This window comes from Lepidothrix coronata, unplaced genomic scaffold (genome assembly GCF_001604755.1).
Source record: "Lepidothrix coronata isolate B3197 unplaced genomic scaffold, Lepidothrix_coronata-1.0 Scaffold39, whole genome shotgun sequence".
NCBI lineage: Eukaryota > Metazoa > Chordata > Aves > Passeriformes > Pipridae > Lepidothrix > Lepidothrix coronata.
In genome coordinates this window covers 961,425-982,642 of record NW_016690219.1, presented here as the reverse complement: position 1 = coordinate 982,642, position 21,218 = coordinate 961,425, and the positions used below count along the sequence as shown (strand labels likewise).

The following is a 21,218-nucleotide window of genomic DNA, read 5'->3' as shown; positions in this document are numbered from 1 at the left end:
CATGGCATCAGCAGCACAGAAAGTTACTATGGCAGCAGGGAGCTACACATCTCAGCCTGGGGTCATGGGGTTTTCTGGGATGATGGGTTGTGATAACCGCTCTTTCTCCTCCGTATGTCCTTCTTCCTCTAAACGAATAGAGACCCAACTTGACCTTACTAGGGGAACTATTCCTGGAGAATGTCACTGGACTGTTCCAGTTTCACCACAAGGTGACATGAAGATCTCATCTCCTCTTTCACCACATGGGCAGACAATGCAGGTGGGGACTCAGCTTTTAAACAGTCAATTCTTCCCAGAGCTGAGTGGAAAAACTGTGCCATGGCTTGAATTCCACACTCAGAGGTATAAAGGAGAAGGCAGAGAAGGAGGTACAGAGGATTTGCACAGCAGATAGAAGGTCCTGACTCAGTAGGATAGGACATAACAGAGTACCATCAGAATATGAGTAGTGTTTGACACTAGCCCTGGTAGTTCTCAATACTTCCAAATCTTTAGATTCAAAGTCCTCATATCCAGTGCTAGAAACACAGACTATCCCAGGGAATACCACAGCTTCTTCCTTTATGCTGCTTTCTCCTCCGGGGTCAAAAAACTAAAATGTCAAATGTTCACAGAAAATATTTGTGGGTTTCGTGTACATTTTCAGCTTGTGGCATACATATAATACTCCTTGTATAAAATGCAGCTTTGCCACATTTCACTGAAAGAGAATTTATACCAAGTGAAATGGGAACTTATAATAACCTTCAAAATAAAACAAGAAGAGTTATCATTTTGTTTGTTGATACAGAAAGAAAGAACTGAATATCTCTATGTAGGAAAAGCTTGTTCCTTTTCCAAGCAGACAGAAGCTCTGTGTTGGGAGACAGGAATGGATATTTTACATACTCCAGCGCCATCTAGCCCAAGGAAATAAAATTCCACATTGGACAATGGCTGCTGAAGGACACATTTTAGTGCTAAATGTTAAGTTCATAAATAATTTCTGACCCTGGATGAAACTTAGCTTTTGGCTTATTGTGTGACATTTTAATATTTTTTTCTACACTATAAATGCAGCTGAGCAGTATAGAAGCTCCTCTGAGAGCCATCTGCTATGGAAAATAACTGGCGTGTGCTATTTTCATGATTTCTCATCTAAACTGAAACTTGAGGTAACCTGAAATAATGCAATAAATGAAAACCCAGGGCACGTAGACTTTGTGGGTGCTTTGGTAGAAAACTGAGACCTTCAATAACAGAAGAGAGGAAAATAATAAAAAAATTCTAATTATAAAGGAAGATCTTGCCAGGTTTTCCATAGTGAAAATTTGTTATAAGGGCAAAATCTATAGTGTATTCTCTTACTTCTTTTTTATTTCTAGAAATGTCAAATGAATTTCTTCACTTTTCCATACAAACTTCAATTAACTTGTACCAGTTTGAAGTTTATCTAAATTAAATATCTGGTTTTGGATAGAAGTGATTTTAAATCCACCAGGGGAAATAAGAAAGGCTTTCAAAAGTCTAGATAGCTTCTTCATGATGATGTTCAGTCTAGTCAATTCAAAATATGCTCACAGGTCTTCTAAAATATAAGTTTTCAAAGACCACATTGATATTGTTCCACTGTTTTTCCTTCACAGTCTATATTCTGTAATTTTTGAGGAATTCTAGTTATAGCAAGTAAGAATTAATTTTAATTTAAAGTAAGGGCACATCTACCTTTGAAATTTATCACAGAATGAATCATCCTGTCTCTTGATTATGAGGGAGGTTACATAACTAGTTTAGCTCCCACCATGTACACCTCGATTTTACTAGGACAGACCTGTTTCTTCCAAGAGTGTACTTGAGCCACAAAATTATTTTTTGTTTGTTTCTATGAGAACAGAATTTTCATAAATAATTTTTTTTAGCTTCAGGCATGTCTTTCCATACAAAAGATAACCTAAATCCAAATAGGGGATGTATTCCATAGCAGTGCTACAATAGCTGTGTGAGCTCTGAGAAAGCAGGCTCAGGAGTCAGAAACCATGTAGATCCACTAAAAAGGGTTCTTTGAGAATCTAATACACACTGTTCCTCAGGTAATTATACAGCTAATTCAGAGCTGTGTATCACCACAAGACACTGTACTGTGACACAAAGACATACTGCAACTCTTCAGTTGACGGACAAAAGCTTTTCCACCAAGAAAAAAATACATGTGTTGCTGCTGAATGAGAAGTTGGCAGTAAGCACACCCACAGGAATTTTAAATAGCACATTTCCAGTTTTTTCATAATAATACTAAAAACACACCAGTGCACAAGTGGGCCAGCACTGCTTAAAAAGACTGGTCAGCAGGGTAGAAAACAATGGAAGAACTGCAGCCACCCAGAAAGCCAAATACGCCTCAACAGGAGGACCAAGATTACTTGATGGCCTACAGGCTCATACCAAATGAAGTCTGTGCTAACCTTCAAGAACATGGCACAAATGAAGCTTCCCTGGGCATCAATTGTGGAATTCCAGAATGAATTCCAGGAACCCACTGTGGAGCAACAGTACCAAGGTGTTTCAAAACTATCAAAATATGTTTGTAAGCTTTTTTTTTTCCACAGTGCACATACTATCCTACCTGAGGATCTTTATCACACACATTTATCCAACCACAGGTTACTCCTACCTTTCCATGTTACTATCATTGCTAACTAATTTCAGTTAATTAAAAGATAATTATCAAATTTACTAACAGGTAAACTTTATTTGATGGTCAGCTTCTTGCCCTTTCAAGCTAGAAGCTGTTAAGAGGTGTGTGGTGCATATATACATGCTGGTTGGTGTTTGTACTATTACAGAGCCCATAGTCACACAAATCTTATCATATAACATGTTGTATTGCTGTGCCTTTGCTACCCTGCAGCAAAAGAGGGATTTTATTATAAATCAATGAATAAGAACCAGTTACAAGGTACAAGTTAAAGTTCTTAATAATATTACTTACAGTAATATCAAATAATTGCAAGGAAATAGGGTCATGTTTTTCCATCAAAAATTGTCAATTTTAAATACAAAGTCTTTATATTATCATTTATTAGTTAGAAGTGCTGCATTCCTACATAGTATTACTGTACCATTAAATCTGTATATAATGTTATGTTGGATGGAAATGAAGGAGGAGCTCTATTTTGCATATATTCAATATCTAATTAGGTTTCATAATTAGGCTTTTGACCCTGCTTTCAGCTGGGAACCTAAATTAGCAACTGAATTTCTGTTGGGCTGGTGACCCTATTTGCAGTGTCACAGCCTGAGACAAGAGAAACAGTTCCTTGGGAACCCTTGCCTTGCAGTTATATGTTCTCCCTGTACTCACTACAGCTCCCTGGGAGACTCAGTTAGGGTAGGATCAAGTTCCTCTTTCTTGCATCAAACTTGCTTCTACAATTTCAGAGGCCTAATGAGTCAGACAGTCAAAAATAAGTTTCATAATATCAGTGAGGAGATGTAGGTGAACATAAAGGCTTTCTAGGGAGAGAAGTCATCTGTGTAATTTGGTACCTAACCTGAGACTGGTAGATTCTCCCTCTGGACTCATAGAAGCATAGCATGGTTTGGGTTGGAAGGAACCTTGAAGATCCCTCTCCATGGGCAGGACCACCTTCCACCAGACCAGAGTCCTTCAGAAGCGTCTGTTTTGTCTACTGACCACACAAGCAATTTACACATTTATCTTAGGAAGACTTACTGATAAGACATATAAAACATATTAGGAAGTCAGATGCCTATGTGCCTAGGTTTGAATCTAGCTTTGTTCTCATCATATTTTAATTCATATCTCCTATAGGCTACCAGCATCTACTTTTCACCAATTTTGACTTATTTACTCATTGAAAAACAGGCAGAAATAGGTGGAAAAGAAAGAAAAGATAAGATGAGGCCTGAATTTAAATGACTGTCATGCATGAAAAATGGAACTTTCTTTCTCAATGGCATCACCTCTGAATTTTGCCCTTAGAATTTACATTTTATCATCCTCATCAAGATCAAAAAAATTCTTCCCTTCCCTTCAAAAACAACTCTAAACCTTACAGCATAAAATATAGTATAGCCACCCAGGCACCAAGTATAATGAAATCTAGCAACAATAACTCAAATATGTGTCTCCTTGTCTGAGTCACTTTAGAGACATCGAGAAACATAAATATATGTTTTCTGTGAAAGGTAACAGTTTTCTTCCTTTTAATCTGAAATAAAATTCTGTCCCCATCTCCCAGGGAACTAAAGGTGACAATAAGAGCTTGACAATGTTCAGGAGATGTGCTTTTCACATTAACATTGCCAACAGCTGCACCATAAATACTGGGTATATGGAAAGTGCATTTAATCATTATAGGAGGTGCAATTTAAAATCTGAAATTCACTCAAATAAATCAGTAGAAAAGAGTTAAGGGGTCTAAGCCTCCAAAACCTAAAATGTACTGCTTTTGTGTTCCAGCTTTATTTGCAAGGAATTCTAAAATCTACTGGAACAAAATATTCCCCTAATGTTCTGTAAACTGCTTATGAAATATCAAGCTTTGTTCTGTTCATCTTTCCTTTTCCTGTGCTACCCCCTTGCCAGACGTCAAGAGCATCATGCCAAATGTCTGTGAATTCATGGCTTCCGAAGGGCAGGATTGGATGAGTGAAGGAAAATCATGCACAAAAAGCAAATATATTACCCTCCTCCAACCTGCTCTCCTTTATCATCACCAACACACAGTTTCACACAGAGAGCCGGGAGCCAGTATGAGCATCTTGGAATTATTTGAGATATAGCACATGCTGTCAGACCTCTTGCATTCAGCCCTGGAGGTCCTCCATACTGTTCCTGAGGATATCTGATATGATGGCATTGACTGCATGCTCTCTGCTAAGTTTGCTCTGCAGGGGCCAAGGGCTACAGGGATGTTGATATCAGCCCTTGCCAAAGACACCCTGTCCTTGAAATAACGCTTATGTCCTGCTGGCACACACAGAAAGTGCCCAAAAATCTCAAGGGGTGCCATGAACTGCAGTAGTGATTCAGGTCAATATTCTTTCTATCCTTACAGCTCCAGATGCTTCGTGAAAGAGTATAAGGAACAGAGCAAGTACAGGATGAAAAAGCTTTCAAAAAGCGTACAAGAAAAACACTGGAGAGTCCTGAGCCAGTTTGTATCTAGGACACACATTTGTGAGAGCACAGTGAGCCAGCTGTCATTCCTGAGGTAGACCTGGTGACTACTTCATGAGCAGATGGGAAATGCCATGTTCCTTAGAAGACTGTTAACAAGAAAACAGCCTGAGACAACACTAAAATTATTATTCACTCTCTACATTTCATAAAAGAAGTCTGATCTTTACCACAGACATTAAAACTTCCTCTATTGATTTATCAGATCTACATACAAGAATTTTTGCTTTAGCATCCCCATTCTTGAATGTCTCATGCAACATAATTGAGGTAATTTCCCAGTATCTCCTTTTAACAAAATTAGTTCTATTAAAAAGTGAAGATAAAGATGGGGGAAACAGAAACTGCTATAAAATATAACTGATTGATTTATAGTCTCTTTAATAGACTGATCTAAAGTGTCTAATATGTCTATGTCTAGCACCCGCCTCATCTGAAAAAAAATGCATTGCCAAAGTTTAGCCCATTTTTATAAGCCATAAATTTCAAGAATAACAACAGTTTCCCCACACACATCTTCCAGGCTGTCCTTATCAATAACCGCCATGGGAAATTTAAAAAAAGGAGTATAAGAACTGGGTGAAATACAGGGAAAAAAAATTCTCAACCTCCTGCAGTCCCACAGCATCTGGAAGATCTATTCTGCAGTCCTTGCTTCATTCTCTTCACACTTGTAAAAGATACCATTAAGTTACATATTTACAAATCTCGAACAAGCCCTATTTCTTCAAAAACAAGTCCCAGACTTTAAAAGTCACCCTGATGACTCTCCTGGATAGCTGAAAACAAGGGTAAGGATTAAAGCAGGATGAAAACATATTACAGATTGCCTCAGAAAGCAGTCCTTGGGGAAGTGCATTTGTAAATAAAAGCAAAATATGAGGAATTTCTAATTCTGTCTCTCCCATTCAGCTTTCACTGTTATTGAAAATGGTGTATCCAAACACACAAACTGCCTCTGCAGCCTGACATTCTCTTTCAAGTCTCTCGGTGCTACTGAAAAGGAACATTCTTTTGATTTGTTTTGCCCTTCAGAGCCCATTACTCCATCCATCTAAAGTACCTTCTAAAGTTCCTTCTATCCAGTATACAGAAATGTCTCTTTTATCCAAAAAAATACACTTTTTCTAATAGCCCCCTACTTTTCAGTAGGACTGTCATGCTTTAACCCCAGCTGGCAATTCATCCTCCCACAGCCGCTTGCTCATTTCCCCCCAGTGTGATGAGGGAGAGAATTGGAAGGGTAAATATGAGAAAACCCATGGGTTGAGACAAAGACAGTTCAACAGGAAAAGCAAAATCCCCACACTACAGCAAAGCCAAACAAGGTATTAATTACCACTTCCCATGGCCAGGACGGTGTTCAGACACCCCCAGGAAGGCAGGACCCCATCACTCGTAACATTGACTTGGGAAGACAAACACCATCACTCCAAACATCCCCCACTTCCTTCTTTTTCCCTCAGGTTTATATGCTGAGTCTGAGGCCACATGGTCTGGGATATCCCTTGGGTTAGTTGGGATCAGCTGTCCCAGCTGTGTCCCCTCCCAGCTTCCTGTTCCCCTGTTCCCCCTCGCTGGTGGGATGAGGTGTGGGGCAGAAAAGGCCCTGACTCTGTAAGCACTACTCAGTAATAACAAAAACTTCCCTGTGTTATCAACACTGTTTTCAGCACAGATCCCAAAAAGCCTCATACAAGCTACTATGAAGAAAATTGCCTCTACCTCAGATAAAACCAGCACTTCTCACAACATTTTCTACTTCTTAAGCAATTCTAAATGAATGAAATGAGAAACAGGCATATATAAGAAATTTAGGGTGTTTTCAGCATAGCATACATGCTATTGTATTGTAAATGACCATTTTATAAAATGATGCAGTCCTGTTTGATTCCAGTCGCAGCTAAAAGTAAAATAAAGCCATTTCCTGGTTGATTTCAGTTGGAATTGGAGATAGTTTTTCAATATGACCCTCGACAGTGCTTAAAAAAGCGGGGGAAAGAGGCAGATAAGGTACTGAATGAAATAAATGGATCCAATCTGAACCCAGTTACTTCAGAAGTTGATAACATATTGGAAAGGCAATACACAACCAGTAACCTCAGCCATAAGAAACTTAATGATTGATGAAAATGAAAAATGTCAGGATGCCTATTTATCTATGAGAATTAGAATCCTTTAAACAAGTTATGAGTGAAAGAGCTGTAGCTGAACCGGATTTTAAGCCAATTAGAAATGAATGAAAAATCTAATTTGAATGGACATCATCTTTCACTAATATTAGAAAAACAATACTTTCCACATTTTATTGGAGGTGATAAATTTATTGTGACACCTCAACAGGACAGCTATTTTATACTAAAAGACAGTTTCCTCTGCTTAGATAATAGCCAAAACTAACCCTCAGTTTTGAATTTTTTTTCCCTGGTTGTCAATCATTCATAATTTTAAATTATTCTTATTAGTTTTAACTATAATGGATGGATTAAAACAAACTTTTGTTGGCATACTCAACAAACGTAGTTTGGACTTTGCTGCATCATTATATCTTGGACAATTCTGTCTAATAATCCAAAAGATAAAGTGTTAAACTGCATGATGCATGTTAGTTATAAGGTGCTGGATTCTGGATTCCTCCACACCTCTGAAAAATTGCATATCTTTACATTTGTGGCTATATAACTGAGTCCAGATTTGGTCTGATATATCTAACTTACCAACATGTTTTTGGCATCAGTTGGCCATTACATTATGACATTCTTATGAGCTGCATTGCCATGTCCTCTAAAAAGCTTCTGGTGGACAAAACTGAGGTTATGAACTCTCTTTTCTCCATTCCTACATATATTCACAAAGAGTAAAGTAGAGAGAAGCAAAAGAACCTGTGAGGTCAAAGACTTTATCATCTCCCAGCCTGCTTGCAGAGGTGGCTGCCCTCTTCAAGGCTGGCAAGAACATTCATGGGGAGGAAATGTAGATATTTTTTGAACTAGGAGGGGAGGAAATCTTCAGGGCTTTATACAGCAGCCACCATGGACAACAGCAAAGAAACAAGGCCTTAAAGCTTTGTTGATCCAAAGGTTGGAGCTCAGTGCAGAACATCAAATAGAAAGGTAAGAAGAAACCTTCTCTCAGTCTCTCTGTAGGTGAACTACATATGGAAGGTATCTTACAAGCAGTGGTAACACGACTGCAGAGACATACTTTCCTATCGCAGGGACAGGACAAGGGGGACAGTTTTTAAACTTAAAGAGGAGAGGTTTAGCTTGACGCCAGGAAGAAACCAACCAGGAGCTGGTGAGGCACTATAACAGGTTTTCCAGAGAAGCTGGAAACACTTCCCTGGAAGTGTTCAAGGCCAGGTTGGATGGGGCTTTGAGCAACCTGGTGTAGTGAAAGGTGCCTCTGCCCGTGACAGAGGGTTGGAACGAGATTGTCTTTAAGGTCCTTTCCAACCGAAGGCTTTTTGCTATTCTATGAACACCTAATGCTGTTCAAGCTTATGATTTTATGGTGGTTTCTGGGACATAAATGAGAGCAGAGAAATAGCCTTCTGTATAAGATTTTCCTTGGAAGCTGTTATTGTACATCACAAGCAAAAATTATGTCAGCTGATGAGCAATGATCCTTCTGATTCACAAATAAAAAGGTTATTTAGTATTACTGTGGCCTATGGTATATCATTATACTGAATTTTTTTAAGGTCAAGCAGAAACTGTAAGATTTATTAATTGGATCTTACCACGTTTGGTTTTTTCTTTCCAGAAAGCTTTTATAATAAACATAATCTTTCTTTCCTCCATTGCTCTGATCTCATAAAATTTTAATGCACACAGAAAGACCTATATTATGCTATCCTCAGTCGGCAATATCACTTAACAGAAGAACAGGTGAATCTGTTTGACAGCAAATAGGAAAATTACTATTTTTTTCTTAAATAGACATTCCAAAGCATAGTCATTAAATTAATAAAATTAAAAACTTTAACTTGAACAATTTATGCTGTCACTCAAAGGAAAATTTCATATTTCCATCCCTCAGTCACTACCAAACTTTTCCTCAGAAGATTAAAAAAAATATGTATTTTCCTTCTGAAAGGAAATACAAAAGCAAAACTTTGCAAGAATACTGTCATTTGAGCAATTGTATAAAAATTGCTTTTCCCATTCACAACATAAGCTTACTTTAGAACTGAATGGAAATCTTCAATAAGAATGCCAAAGTGTGTTACTTTAATTCCAGATATATAGCTCTTCACTATTGTCAATTTGCTAGTATGGCATTTTCTTGTTTTCTACTGAGGACATCTAACCCTGTGCTAGGAGCGCTTGCCTGGAATAATTACAAAGACTTCTAGTCCTTGAAGAAGCTCTATGGAAGTTAAAAAGAGAATTAAAAAAAAACTAAATACACTGAAAATCTCCCGGAAAGTTCTTATTCTTTAAAAGTTATCCATTGTTTCCGTACTCCAGATTTTGTTGAATGATGTTGAATGAACAGATGTTCCCCTAAACAGTCCCTTAACATGCTGAACATTCGTAATTTTTAAAAAAGACCTTTGAAAGATTGTTACTTATACAGCTTTCATTACCAGAATCCAAGTCTAATAGTTCTCAGTACATTTTTCCTCACAGGAGGAGGTGAGCAGGGTTGGTCTATGGGACATGGACAAACTGCTGGAGATCCAGGCACAGAGCACCCCTGGTAAAAGGGTGCAAGAAGAAGAAAGGACAAGTCAAAATCTAGCTTTTATTGATGGCCTTTAAGACCATAAGGCTGTCTTTGTCAAACAGTACAGAAAACTGCATGAAAAACTTTGTTCTGTGGATCTTTGCGAAGGTAACAGAAGGAAGGGAACAGCACAGGGCCAGTGAGACCAGGATCCTCACAGCAGCAAAAGGTGATATTTTTCAACCCGTCTAAATGATTCGGGCTCCTATCAATGTTTGAAAAAAAATAAACCAAAAGAAAACAAAACAAAATATTCAAAAGACATGGAGAAAAAGCAAAAAGTCTGAGAGATATGAAGAAGGTCCTCTGATGTGTTACTCAGATTCATGCTTAGTGCTATATACCACGTGCCATAGATTGACTGTTGGCAACTTGTGAAAAAAATCCTTCAAATTGCTGTCACATTTAGGACCATAATCCAGGTTGTCTTAGATGAACTTGGGTCATTCAGTAGATGCAAAATTTCCTTATAGAGAATTTCACTGTCTACCAGTGCAAACTCACAGAATGGAACACATAGAAGCTCTTGCAATGCCTTGGAAGTGGTAGATTAAGTCTTGGTTGGATAAGAGGTACTCACTTTCCTTGGCCTTAGAGACCACTACAGTAACACTCCTTAACCTCTTTACTAATTTGAAACTGCTCTAGAATCACAGCTGGGAGACAGTAACTACACAGCCAGGAAAAGGACTATGGAAATATGGATCTGCAATTATCATCCTTGAGCAGCACTGGAATCATGTTACTATTGAGCTGCAATATTAACCCCATCAGGAGTTTTAAACCATCCTCCTGATCACCAATTCTGTTGCACTGAGTACTGCAGAATACACTTAGCATAAGCAAGGCTAATTAAAACAAAATTCTAATTAGTACCTTTCTGGTTTTGAATCCATACAACATCATACATTGAGAATTAATTAAAAAAAATTAATTATGCATTGGTATTTGTCTCAGGTTATCAGCAGAAAATCTATGTAAAATATGATATCTGGTTAAGATAGGTCACCTATTAATTAAGAGCATTGTGACCAAACTAAGGGATGGAGGTCTTATTAATTCATAATAACAGCGTTAATGAGAGCCATGAGTTGCATTTAAAGACATTAATGTGTACTTTGAAGAAATAATAGTATCAGAGAAGCATCCTTTTACTCTCATCAAGCCTGAGTTTTGCCATAAACAGAGGTTATTCTCTTTTGAGGACAACATATTAACAGCTACATTCTCTTCTTGATGCATAAAGACCTACTCTCAACCTAGCACCTTTTGAGGAGGGACCATGACCTTTTTTATTTCTCAAGTTCTATTACTTCCATTTAGTTGTAGAGGATGGGACAGAAGTATTTAAAACGCAGTAAGTGCACTCCTGTTCACATTCTTCAGTGTTGAGAATTATGTCAATGTAATCAGCATTCTTAATTATGTCCTTGAAATGTGAGAAGTTTACAAATCACTTAGATGTTAAAAAGGGAAGAAGAAAAGAGAAAAAAGAGATAAGAGGTCATTTGAAATAAGAACGTATTCCTTAGAAATAAATCCTAATTTACAGAAGGTCCTGATTACAGTTGCTTTAGGAAGACCTTGCTGAAAAGCAGAAATGATTTATCTGTGGCATGACCTTGACAAAGCTAGTCCTTCTGCAAGGAGAAAATTGAAAAGTAATAGCTGGACACATTAGCACTGAAACTCAGATCTGTGTATTTCAGTTCCTGTCATTGTTTTTTATTTTTCTTTTTTTCTGGGTCACAAAGAAAATGTCTTGAATTTCATTCATTTAAGATTCAAATCTCTCAGGTACAAAGCAGCACTGGAAGCTGCTGAATACAGTGAATTTTCCCACCACCACCACAGCCATTCCCTTTGGGGGATGAAGATTTGGCTCTGCTTCTTGCAGGATCATATCTTCAGTAATTAGTTACTTGATCCAGCTCCTTATGAAGCCAATGGGAATCTTTCTCCTGATTTCCATAGAACTGTATTGATCTCTCAGTATGTTTAGTAGGAGTTTTCACTACATAAATACTGAGGGGTTTGCCATTATATTAATTTTTATCTTTTGTGGTGTCAGATTTCGCAAATTGAAGAATTATCTCAGCTCTCGCTGAAGTCAATGGGATTCACAGGAGGTGCTAAACTGCAAGTTCAACACCCCATCTGTACCCTGCCTTTTGCAGCAGCCATAAAATTATGCTTGGAGACTGGATTATGACAGTCTTGTGCAAGCAGATATGCTTAATGACTCTTTTAGCTAATCTGCACAATTGCCTCAGTACACAGGACATGGTTCTTAAAAATACTTGCCAGTGCACACAGGAAATACTTTAAAAGTTAAAAAACCTCTAATTAAATACATGAAACAGGGCTTTGGGGAAACAAAAAGCCCAGCACACAATTAGCATCTTCTAAAAGTCTGAGGTAGAACAAGATCATCATATTCTGCCCCAAGGTAGCTCACATATTTCTACCATTTTACACATCTCATATTAATAGGGCAACTGAGTGAGAAATAGAGTAACAGTAGCCAAATCACAGATAAAACTCCAGGAGAATTTCTGACAGATTGCAACATAATTCCACCCTTTTTGTTTATTTGTTTGTTTGTATTTTAGTTGCCAGACACTTTCACAGATCCATTTTTAATGCAAAATTTTATTATTTGTTCCTTTAATGGTTTCATAAAATATTTAACATGGTCTGTTTAAATAAAGGAATGACATCATGCATAAAAAATGAAAAATAATGTGCCTGTAATAAGCTAGAGGTTACATTTAATGAAACAATGCCCATAAATGAAATTTCATTGTGAGTGCTGATGATGCTCATTTCAGATGAATGCACTCTGTATTTATTAGTTTTAAGCGTGTTCATCCTCAGCTTCTGTAATCAGAATTACAATATCCACTCAGATGAGAAAAGTAATTAAATCATTAAGACATACTTTCTTAGGGCTGGGTGATTCTGTGGATATGCAACAGTTGGCTGGCTCCTGCCCTAAATCCCTACTGCAATAGATTAATTGTTTTCTCATTATTTTCCAGAGGGTATCTATCCTCATAACAGTATGCATGTACAATCTGAGAATTATGTGCTTCATGTGCCCTTCAGTAGCATGTGTATCTTTCTATCTATCCATCTTTGGGCTACCAGCATAAAAGGCAGCAGATTCCTTGTATGAATAGCTAGGGAGAGTTACTTGCCACAGTACACTTGAAGTAAGACTCAAGAATGGACAATGTCAAGGTTTGGTAAACATTTGACTCTGACTGTATTTGTTTAACCTATGTTCAGTGCATCAGATGCAAAGTTGTACATGTAGAATTCACTTTACATGCACAATTTCAGTAAAACCCACTCCACAGAAGGATAAATTATGAAGTCTGCATTTGTGCATTCAGTTATTCTGTCCTTAATGTGTTGCATTTTTCCAGCAAATGCCATGGAAAAGTTCAGGAGATTCACTGTCCTTCAAGGTTTACACAAGCATTATAAATGATTTTAAGGCCTCCTGTCCAAGATAGACTGTGCCTATTAAGAATATCATCATGTGGTCCCTTCCCAGCATCAGCCCTGTACCACAACAGCAGAAAGCTTCAGTACCCTCCACTCATTTCCATCTCCTACATCTCAGTCCTATGCTGTTTGCATTGCCAGTGTACAGATTGTGAAAGACAACACTGACAAGGTAGGAATCAGATGTCACCATCATAGTTGGTAACAGCAGCTGATGGAAGAATTAAAAGCTTTTTAGCATTCCTTATAAATAACACTCTTATTTTGGTGCTTCAATCAGTCCTTACAGAAGGACTTTCCAGACGTCGCTCTCCCAGAGTTAAGCTCCTAAGTGTTATTTGCATGTGTCCCTGATTCACGTATGCATCTGTAAAGTCATCGGTAATGTTGTCTGAAATCATCTAATTTTAGATGTATACAGTGAATGTATCTACATATCAGCTAGTCACATCAGGTTCTCCCCATAGTCAATAAAAAGAATTGACACACAGCCATGGTTTGTATATGCAGGAGGAAGACATGAAAGGCCAAAGCTCAATTAGAGTTGAGAAAGGACTGGGAGACACACACTCAAGTAAGACAGTAAGACCTTTACCTTAGGTCTTCACCTTAGACGAACATGCTCCTGCCCACATCAGTAGCTTGAAACAAGCACATTGAAGACTTGTAAGTGCGTGTTCTTCAGTTTCGAATTACTGGCTATTTTGTGCAGTGTCTCCTCTTGATGAGAGACTCCCTTCTAAGCAAAAGGAATGAAACCACTCCCTATGACACCACTTTCCCATAAAAGATTAATCAAAATTTTATTTGATTCCCAAAACAGCTCGACTCGCTATGTTTTGCCACTAAAAGCAGTAAAATTCCACATACTTCACTGGAAAAAAAAAAAAAAAAGAGGAAGTTGGAACACATTAGAAAATTACTTTTGTATTGTATTTTGATGTTTCAGTGGTGAGGACCTTAAAAGTTAATAGCAGCAGATTACCAAGCATTTTGTTCTCTGCTAAGAAAAAGAAAGGAGAGGGGCAAGAGCCCTTGCATAATAAGTTGATTTTTAAATGTTCCAGTTCGTCTTTGAAGTTCTTCTTTCACTGAGTCGAATGTTAGTGGCTATATTTACATTTTCTGTGAGCTTTGTGTTAAACTAGGCAAGTAAAAATTGCCTTTTCAATCATGTATGACTCTATTTTTATTTTTCCTTCAAACTAGGAAAAGCACTGATTCCTTATAAAAAAAATCTATATGTGAAGATCTGAGTTTCATGCTTCGAACATTTTGCTGCAGTTCTGTTCAAAGTGTTCAAAAAATGTAGTTCTATATACTTTTAAACAATGGGAAAAGTGTTCTTTCAATGCAAACCTATAAGTAAGAAACCGTATATCAAAGCTTGCATCAGCTTCTCAAATATACTGTTTTCTCAAATACATAGAAGCATGAAAAATGTCAAGCTCCTAAATGAGAGCTTCAGAAAGACATTCAATATTTTTAGGTCTTCAATTACTACATCTATGACCAGTGGCTGCTATTAAAGAGCAAGAGTAAGTTGCTGGCATTATATGATACACCATACTTTTAGTCATCATTTTGACATCTGATAGATACAAGGCATTGATTTGACAGTGAAACTATAAATTCAGATCATTAGAACTTCATTTCTGACATTAAAACAAGAAAATCACATTGCTATGAGGACAGAATAAGTCCTCTGATCAATATGCACCTGAAAGATGATCTTCCAGAGATGAAAAATAATTTGAAAGCAGTTTTGTTGAGATATCTCCATGCTACTTGGTCTTTATTAACTCACATTTAAATCTCTTAATATAGAGATTAACCTTAAGCCTTCTGTAACCTGGAAGTAGTTTATCTCTGAGTTTTTAAAAGCTGCTAAACTAAACAATACCACCGTTTTTGGGGCACAGATATAACTGACTTTTGTCAATAATTTTGAAGTTTGTCAAGAATATTTTTACATTTTGTGAGGAAGTTAGTTGCTTATATTGTGTAGACAAACAGTTTTAAGGTTGACCACTATTTTAAATGCTGTAAAATTCCTCATGATTCATGACTGTGAAAATTCTTCATTATCTTTTCCAATATTTTTGAGCTGCCGTGGTGAGGCTGTTACCTTTGTAAGGTAAGAAAAGCTACAACAAGAACAAAGGAACACACCACAACTGAAATATCTCCAAAGGGTGAGCTACACAAATGTGGTGACCAAAAGCAGTGACCTAAACACAGACAGTAAAAGGGTTAAAAAGGGTTAAAAAGGTAGAGAACACAAGGAAAACATTGTTGAAGGCTTGCACAATAATGAACTTAATACAGCAAGAAAATCAAACTGCTATTTGGAAAACAAACCTCCATCCATCCTTTGGTGTGACTGAGGAATTCTGAAAGTGGACAGCTGTGACTGCCATAATAATAAATAAAGCACTTTTGAAACCTGTAATTGGAAAGAATTTCTAACACTTTTCCTTTAAGTAAAACCAAAATGATGACTCCCCAGATTCCACTCTAGAAGGTTCCTGTTGATTTTCCTTTCTCCCAACTGATAAAATGCTTCCATGGTCATAGCTGGAAAGCTGAAAATTTCCACTGAAGTTTTTTCAAATGGAATTTTCATCGATTCTTAACCACAAAAATCTATGGATTTGCCTTCTCATCTTGATTAAGGGTTATTTTTTTAAAATTCTTTTTCAAGGGAAATAGTTTCCATTTTCCCATCAGTCTTAATAATAAACATCCCGTCTCTTAAAAAAACCCTTTTCATTTCTCATTCATGTCTACAACATGAAAGTGAGCATCTTAAATTACTCTTGGATCTTTCCAGACAGAAAGAGGGGAAAACTGAAAATTCTGAGACCTTAACTGAAGGAGTAAGTACTGTGTTTGGTGTGAAAATAGCATTTTATATAATAGTGGTAGGGGTTTCTCCAGGGTTTTTGGGAATGATTTGCTGAGGGTCCTTTGTAAGGCTATACTCATACAGCTATGTCAAGATTTCACCTACATGTAATCCAAACTACAACCAGATATATATGACAGGTAACACAATACTTTCGAATTTCTCTTTAAATTTTAAAAAGAAACATTCTATTTGTGGTGAAGAACACTGAAATATTTGTTCAACAAATTAGCAGTTCAATAGGTTTTGCCTTTATACCCACTCCTGAAGTGGTCAGAAAGATTACAGACGACCTTATTCATACTTACCAAATAAAACAGTTGAATGACAGCAAGCTCTAATAACTCTACATGAACTATTTTATTTACAATTTGTACAATATTTTAGTACAGGAAGAGAATAGAAAGAACAAAATAGAAAGCATTTCCCAGAATTTGAGAGGCAATTTACCTGAAAATTTAGAGAAACTACTTGCAAAAGCTGTTTGAGCTGTAGCTAATTGCAATGGTTGGCTGTATCAGCCTGAAAACTAAGACTTCCCTACTGCAGCTTCATGAATAGTTATCCATATCATAGATACCATAGCATTACTGCTTCCTGACTATGTGACCTAATTGTGCTAAACTACTTTCCATGTTGGCACAAATACAGCATGGGTTAAATAAATCTTTTGTGAAGGTTTACAATTCACCAGCTCCAAAGAAAGTTTTACTTCTACAAATGCTCACAGACAGTAATGGGAGAACATGTTGAACTGAAATCTATTTGGACAATTTTTCAGCAGCAGATTTCCATACTACCCAGTCATCCCTGTTAGTTTGTGGCGCACAGTGTCTGACAACTGAAAAATATGTAAATTGCTCTATACTTGTTATGAACACTCCTCCAGATTTTGTTCAAAAGCTGTAACAGACTGGGCTGCTCAGCATAATTTTTTGAAGCATTTGCAAAGCTGGTACCAGATCCTGCCCTCTTTCCATATGTATACCCCTCATTTGATTTCCATGGTAGAAATACCCATTTAGCTACATGAAGAAAGTCATTTAAACTCAACTCCATTTCCCTCAACTCTATTTTCCTCCCATTATACACACACACTATACAGAAATTTTCAGTCTTGGTTATTATTTATGGAGAGCTTTCAGGATTACCTTTTACAGCTGATTTATAAAAGTAATCACCTGCCTCAGACCAAAATGTAGCACTTGAACTTAAAATGCTGCTTCTGATTTGAAAGATGTCATCTGCTTGAATAAAATCCTTCCTTTGAAGCACAGAAAATCTGTTTGTGATACAAAAAAAAATCCAAAATTAATTTCAAATTCAGAATATTCTTTTTACAGAAACCGCCTGAATATGTACAGCGTTTGCATTGCATAAATATTGCACTTTTAATTAATTGTATAATGAGATATGCACATTGTAAAATCATATATGTACATATTAGTTCATTAACTGTCACTTCAACTAATAATACTCAGGGTTAAAAGTAGATAGTGTTTTCATGTGCATGTTTATGAGAAGCCTAGATTGTAAAGAGAAACACTACGCTATATAAAATTGATTCAAGCAATGTAAAAAACTTGCTCAAAATCTGTCTCTCAGACATCCAGGGCCACTTCAGACCTTGAACAGAGTTCTGTTGTAATGCTGTCTGCTCTACATTAGACCCTCCACAGCTCCCGTCAGCACTGTAAAATCATAGAAGGCAGCAAGAACCTCTTGTAGAAAGGATAAAATATGCCACCTCTGAAACAGGCAGTTTTTGGCATTCACTCCCAGCTTTTAACTTGGTACCTTCATCTGCTAAACTTCCTGGAATGTTTTAATGGCCACACCTTAACTTTTACTTCATTGTTGTCCACTGCTTTGGGATCTGAAGAACCATCCAAATGGTAGAAAAGACCCTTTTGTCTTAAGTCAAACAGCCAGTTCGACTGAACAAATTTTACATGTGGTTTATTTTTCTTCTTCATAGATAAGTCTGCATTTATTATATAACAGAAGGTGGCATTCCAGATTGTTTGCAGGATGTAGACACAAGGGTTTCGTTTTTAGCAGACTTCGTAAGTATTTTGCATAGACAGATGAAGATGCACAACACACTGTAAGCAAAAGCAACATTTCATGCCTTCATTCCATAATTAGGCTTAGCTCTTAACAAGTCACATTCTAATTCCCACCAAGCAAGTATGAAGAGGGCATCTGATCTCAAATACCTTATTCATGCAAAGAATAGGTTCAGCTAAAGTGCAACAATGAATAAAATATGGGAAACGTATTTCTGAAAGGTTATTTTACTGTGTCACCAAGTTAATTCTGGCACAAGATGACTCAAACCATCTGCAGCTTGAACAAGAAGAATTAAACATTTTGACAGGCCTGAAACCTCATACTTTGATTTTCCATTTTTTAAAATCCCAGTTTAATTCCACCTCACTCCTCCCTTTTTTCCTAATGCGCTCCTTGCCACTATCTCTCCATTAAATCCAAGAGCTGAAAACCCCCCACTGTGTGACACTCTAAGCCATAGGTTGCTCAGGCTGAAATGAAGTACATGGTAGTTGTTCACAGTCACTTGCTCAGAACTCAGGCTCCAGAACTTTTTGTAAGGCTGACTTAGAGCAACCTTAGCATATTACCCACAGTTTGTGTGGGTTTGAAATGCAAATGTTTACTTTCTACTGTAACATAAACATGATTTGTTATGCAGGGCACTGACACTTCTTATCATACCTCTAAGAAATGGTATAACTGCCACTCTTAAACACATTTCTTAACACCGGGATGCTTGAAATTTATACTTTGGATAACAACATTTTACAACGAATGCATACACCAATATTCACTGACCCTCACTTGAAAATTTAGGCTCTAATTCAGGAAAAAAATCTGTCATATTCTTCTGTTTAGGAAAGCATTTAAATATTGTCCCCTGTGAGGATGGAATTCTTAATGTACTTATAATATTAGAGAGTGTCACTGCATCCCACCCTTCTGTAGTTTTCCCCCTTGTCCCTTTTCCTTGCCATCTGCCTTTCAGTGTTAATTACATTTATCTGTCTAAAATTTTGCCACATGCTGCATTTTTTATTGAGCCAAATGATACAGTGCACATGCATTTTACTGGCGAATTTATGGCTAAAGGGCTCTCTTTTTTTCTATCCTTTATGGAGAAGAACAGTTCTAGTTTTAATGCTTTGGCACATAAGCTTTAATAGCATCCATGCATCTGCTCCTGAGCTCCTCACTTAAGCTCCCTGTGTACCATCCAAGATGAGAACATTTCTCATCACTCCGTATTCACACTCGCTTCTCAAGCTTTTTCATTACTGCTGAGCACATAGTTCTAAAACCTGAAAGGTGAGGATGCACAAAAGAAGGCTGCTCCCTCAACAAAAAGGCTCAAGCTTTCAAACAGCAACATGAAGCTCAGATCCCAGAGACTGTCCCACCCAAAATTCATGTCTGCTTTAGGAGCCTTAGCCTTTCTTATCGTTGGGTTTCTGGGCTCTGCATGTGTGAAACTGTTAATGCTACTGTACTTCCAACCTTTAAATGCCAACATTCTACATATGAAGGGAAAATAGGAGCAGGCTTAGTCAAACAATTATGGGGAAATAATTTTATTTTTCCATTAAAATCTAAATTATATTGTTCTAGGGTTTATTTTGGGGTTTATTATTTTTGTGATTGTTGCTTAATTTGTAGCTGATAGATCCAAAATGCTTTTCCAAATTGGATGCAATTTCTACACTAAAATAAAAACACAGTCTCCAGTTTTAAGACCATTCCTTAAATGTATGGGCCAATCCAATAATAAGTTTTAAGGAATAAAGCCATTAACATTTTGTAATGTCAACCAGTTCTTTTTTTGTAAACACATTATATATTTCTGTTTGAATTTAATCATTTTCTAAGCAGCTAAATAATTATTTCAAGCTAATGAGAATTAAAGTTGTTAGCATTAATGAGAAATCACCATATCCATATTAGCGTTTCATAGTACTAAATGTTTGATACCTCAGTTCACATTACTGCATGGAGGATACTAGCAGCAAACAAAATTATTAGTTTCATTTTGTCAGATAAAGCACAATTTTTTATGGTTTTTAAAAGCAAGTATTTTGAAATGAAAATAAAACTATATTTCATTACAACAACAACAAAAAAACCAGCCTTTGGATTTAGAAGCACAATGCTGTATACTGGTTTTAAGCCTTTATGAGAAGGAGGGACAGAATCATAAGAATTCAGTGGCAATCTGGAGCACTTAACACTTCCTAGGAGATTTTCAGCTCCTTTTAGGCATAAGCCCTAGAGAAATTGCTTCTTTATTTCTTGCAAGATCTGCCCTATTCTCTTCCAAGGAAAGGAATGCATGTTTTGCACTTCTCAAGATTGAGCTCATCGTTCCTGTTCATTGGAATTTTAAATGAGTTTCTCTTTTGTTGTTTTTGTGAAGTATTCTGTGTGGTCAAACAGCTTTTCCTTTAAGCTAACAGGAGTGATTAGATGGCACTTCCCAGGCTGCCAACGATTTCACAATCTATAGCATCTTAAAATTCAGGAAAACATGAGCATGAATGTTTCTGGTCTAAACAGTGTTAAAAGGACAGCATGGGAACACAGTGAGCTAAGTTCTCCTCTGTTCATAAATCACCAAAATTCTCACTGCAAAAGAAATCTGCTGATTTACACCAGATGAGAATGTCTGTAGAATGTGTATAATTACCTTCTGATAACATGCTATCATTTTTTTAATGTTCTTTGACTTAATGATGAAGGTACTCTCATCTCTTAATCTTTCTATGCATCTGCAGCAGTTTATCCCTTAATATCAAATGACTCTCAATATACAACCTAATAATATTATTTTTT

The 21,218-nt window shown here is 36.9% G+C and overlaps 1 protein-coding gene across 2 annotated transcripts in view; it reads right to left on the bottom strand.

The window, feature by feature from the left end:
* TDRD15 (tudor domain containing 15) overlaps positions 1 to 21,218 on the bottom strand; it is a 166,069-nt gene that overhangs the window by 104,219 nt on the left and 40,632 nt on the right. For both annotated transcript variants that reach the window (XR_001874461.1, XR_001874462.1), the window contains exon 3: positions 17,489 to 17,619. The gene's annotated coding sequence lies outside the window, so the exon portion shown is untranslated. The remainder of the gene's footprint in view (positions 1 to 17,488; positions 17,620 to 21,218) is intronic.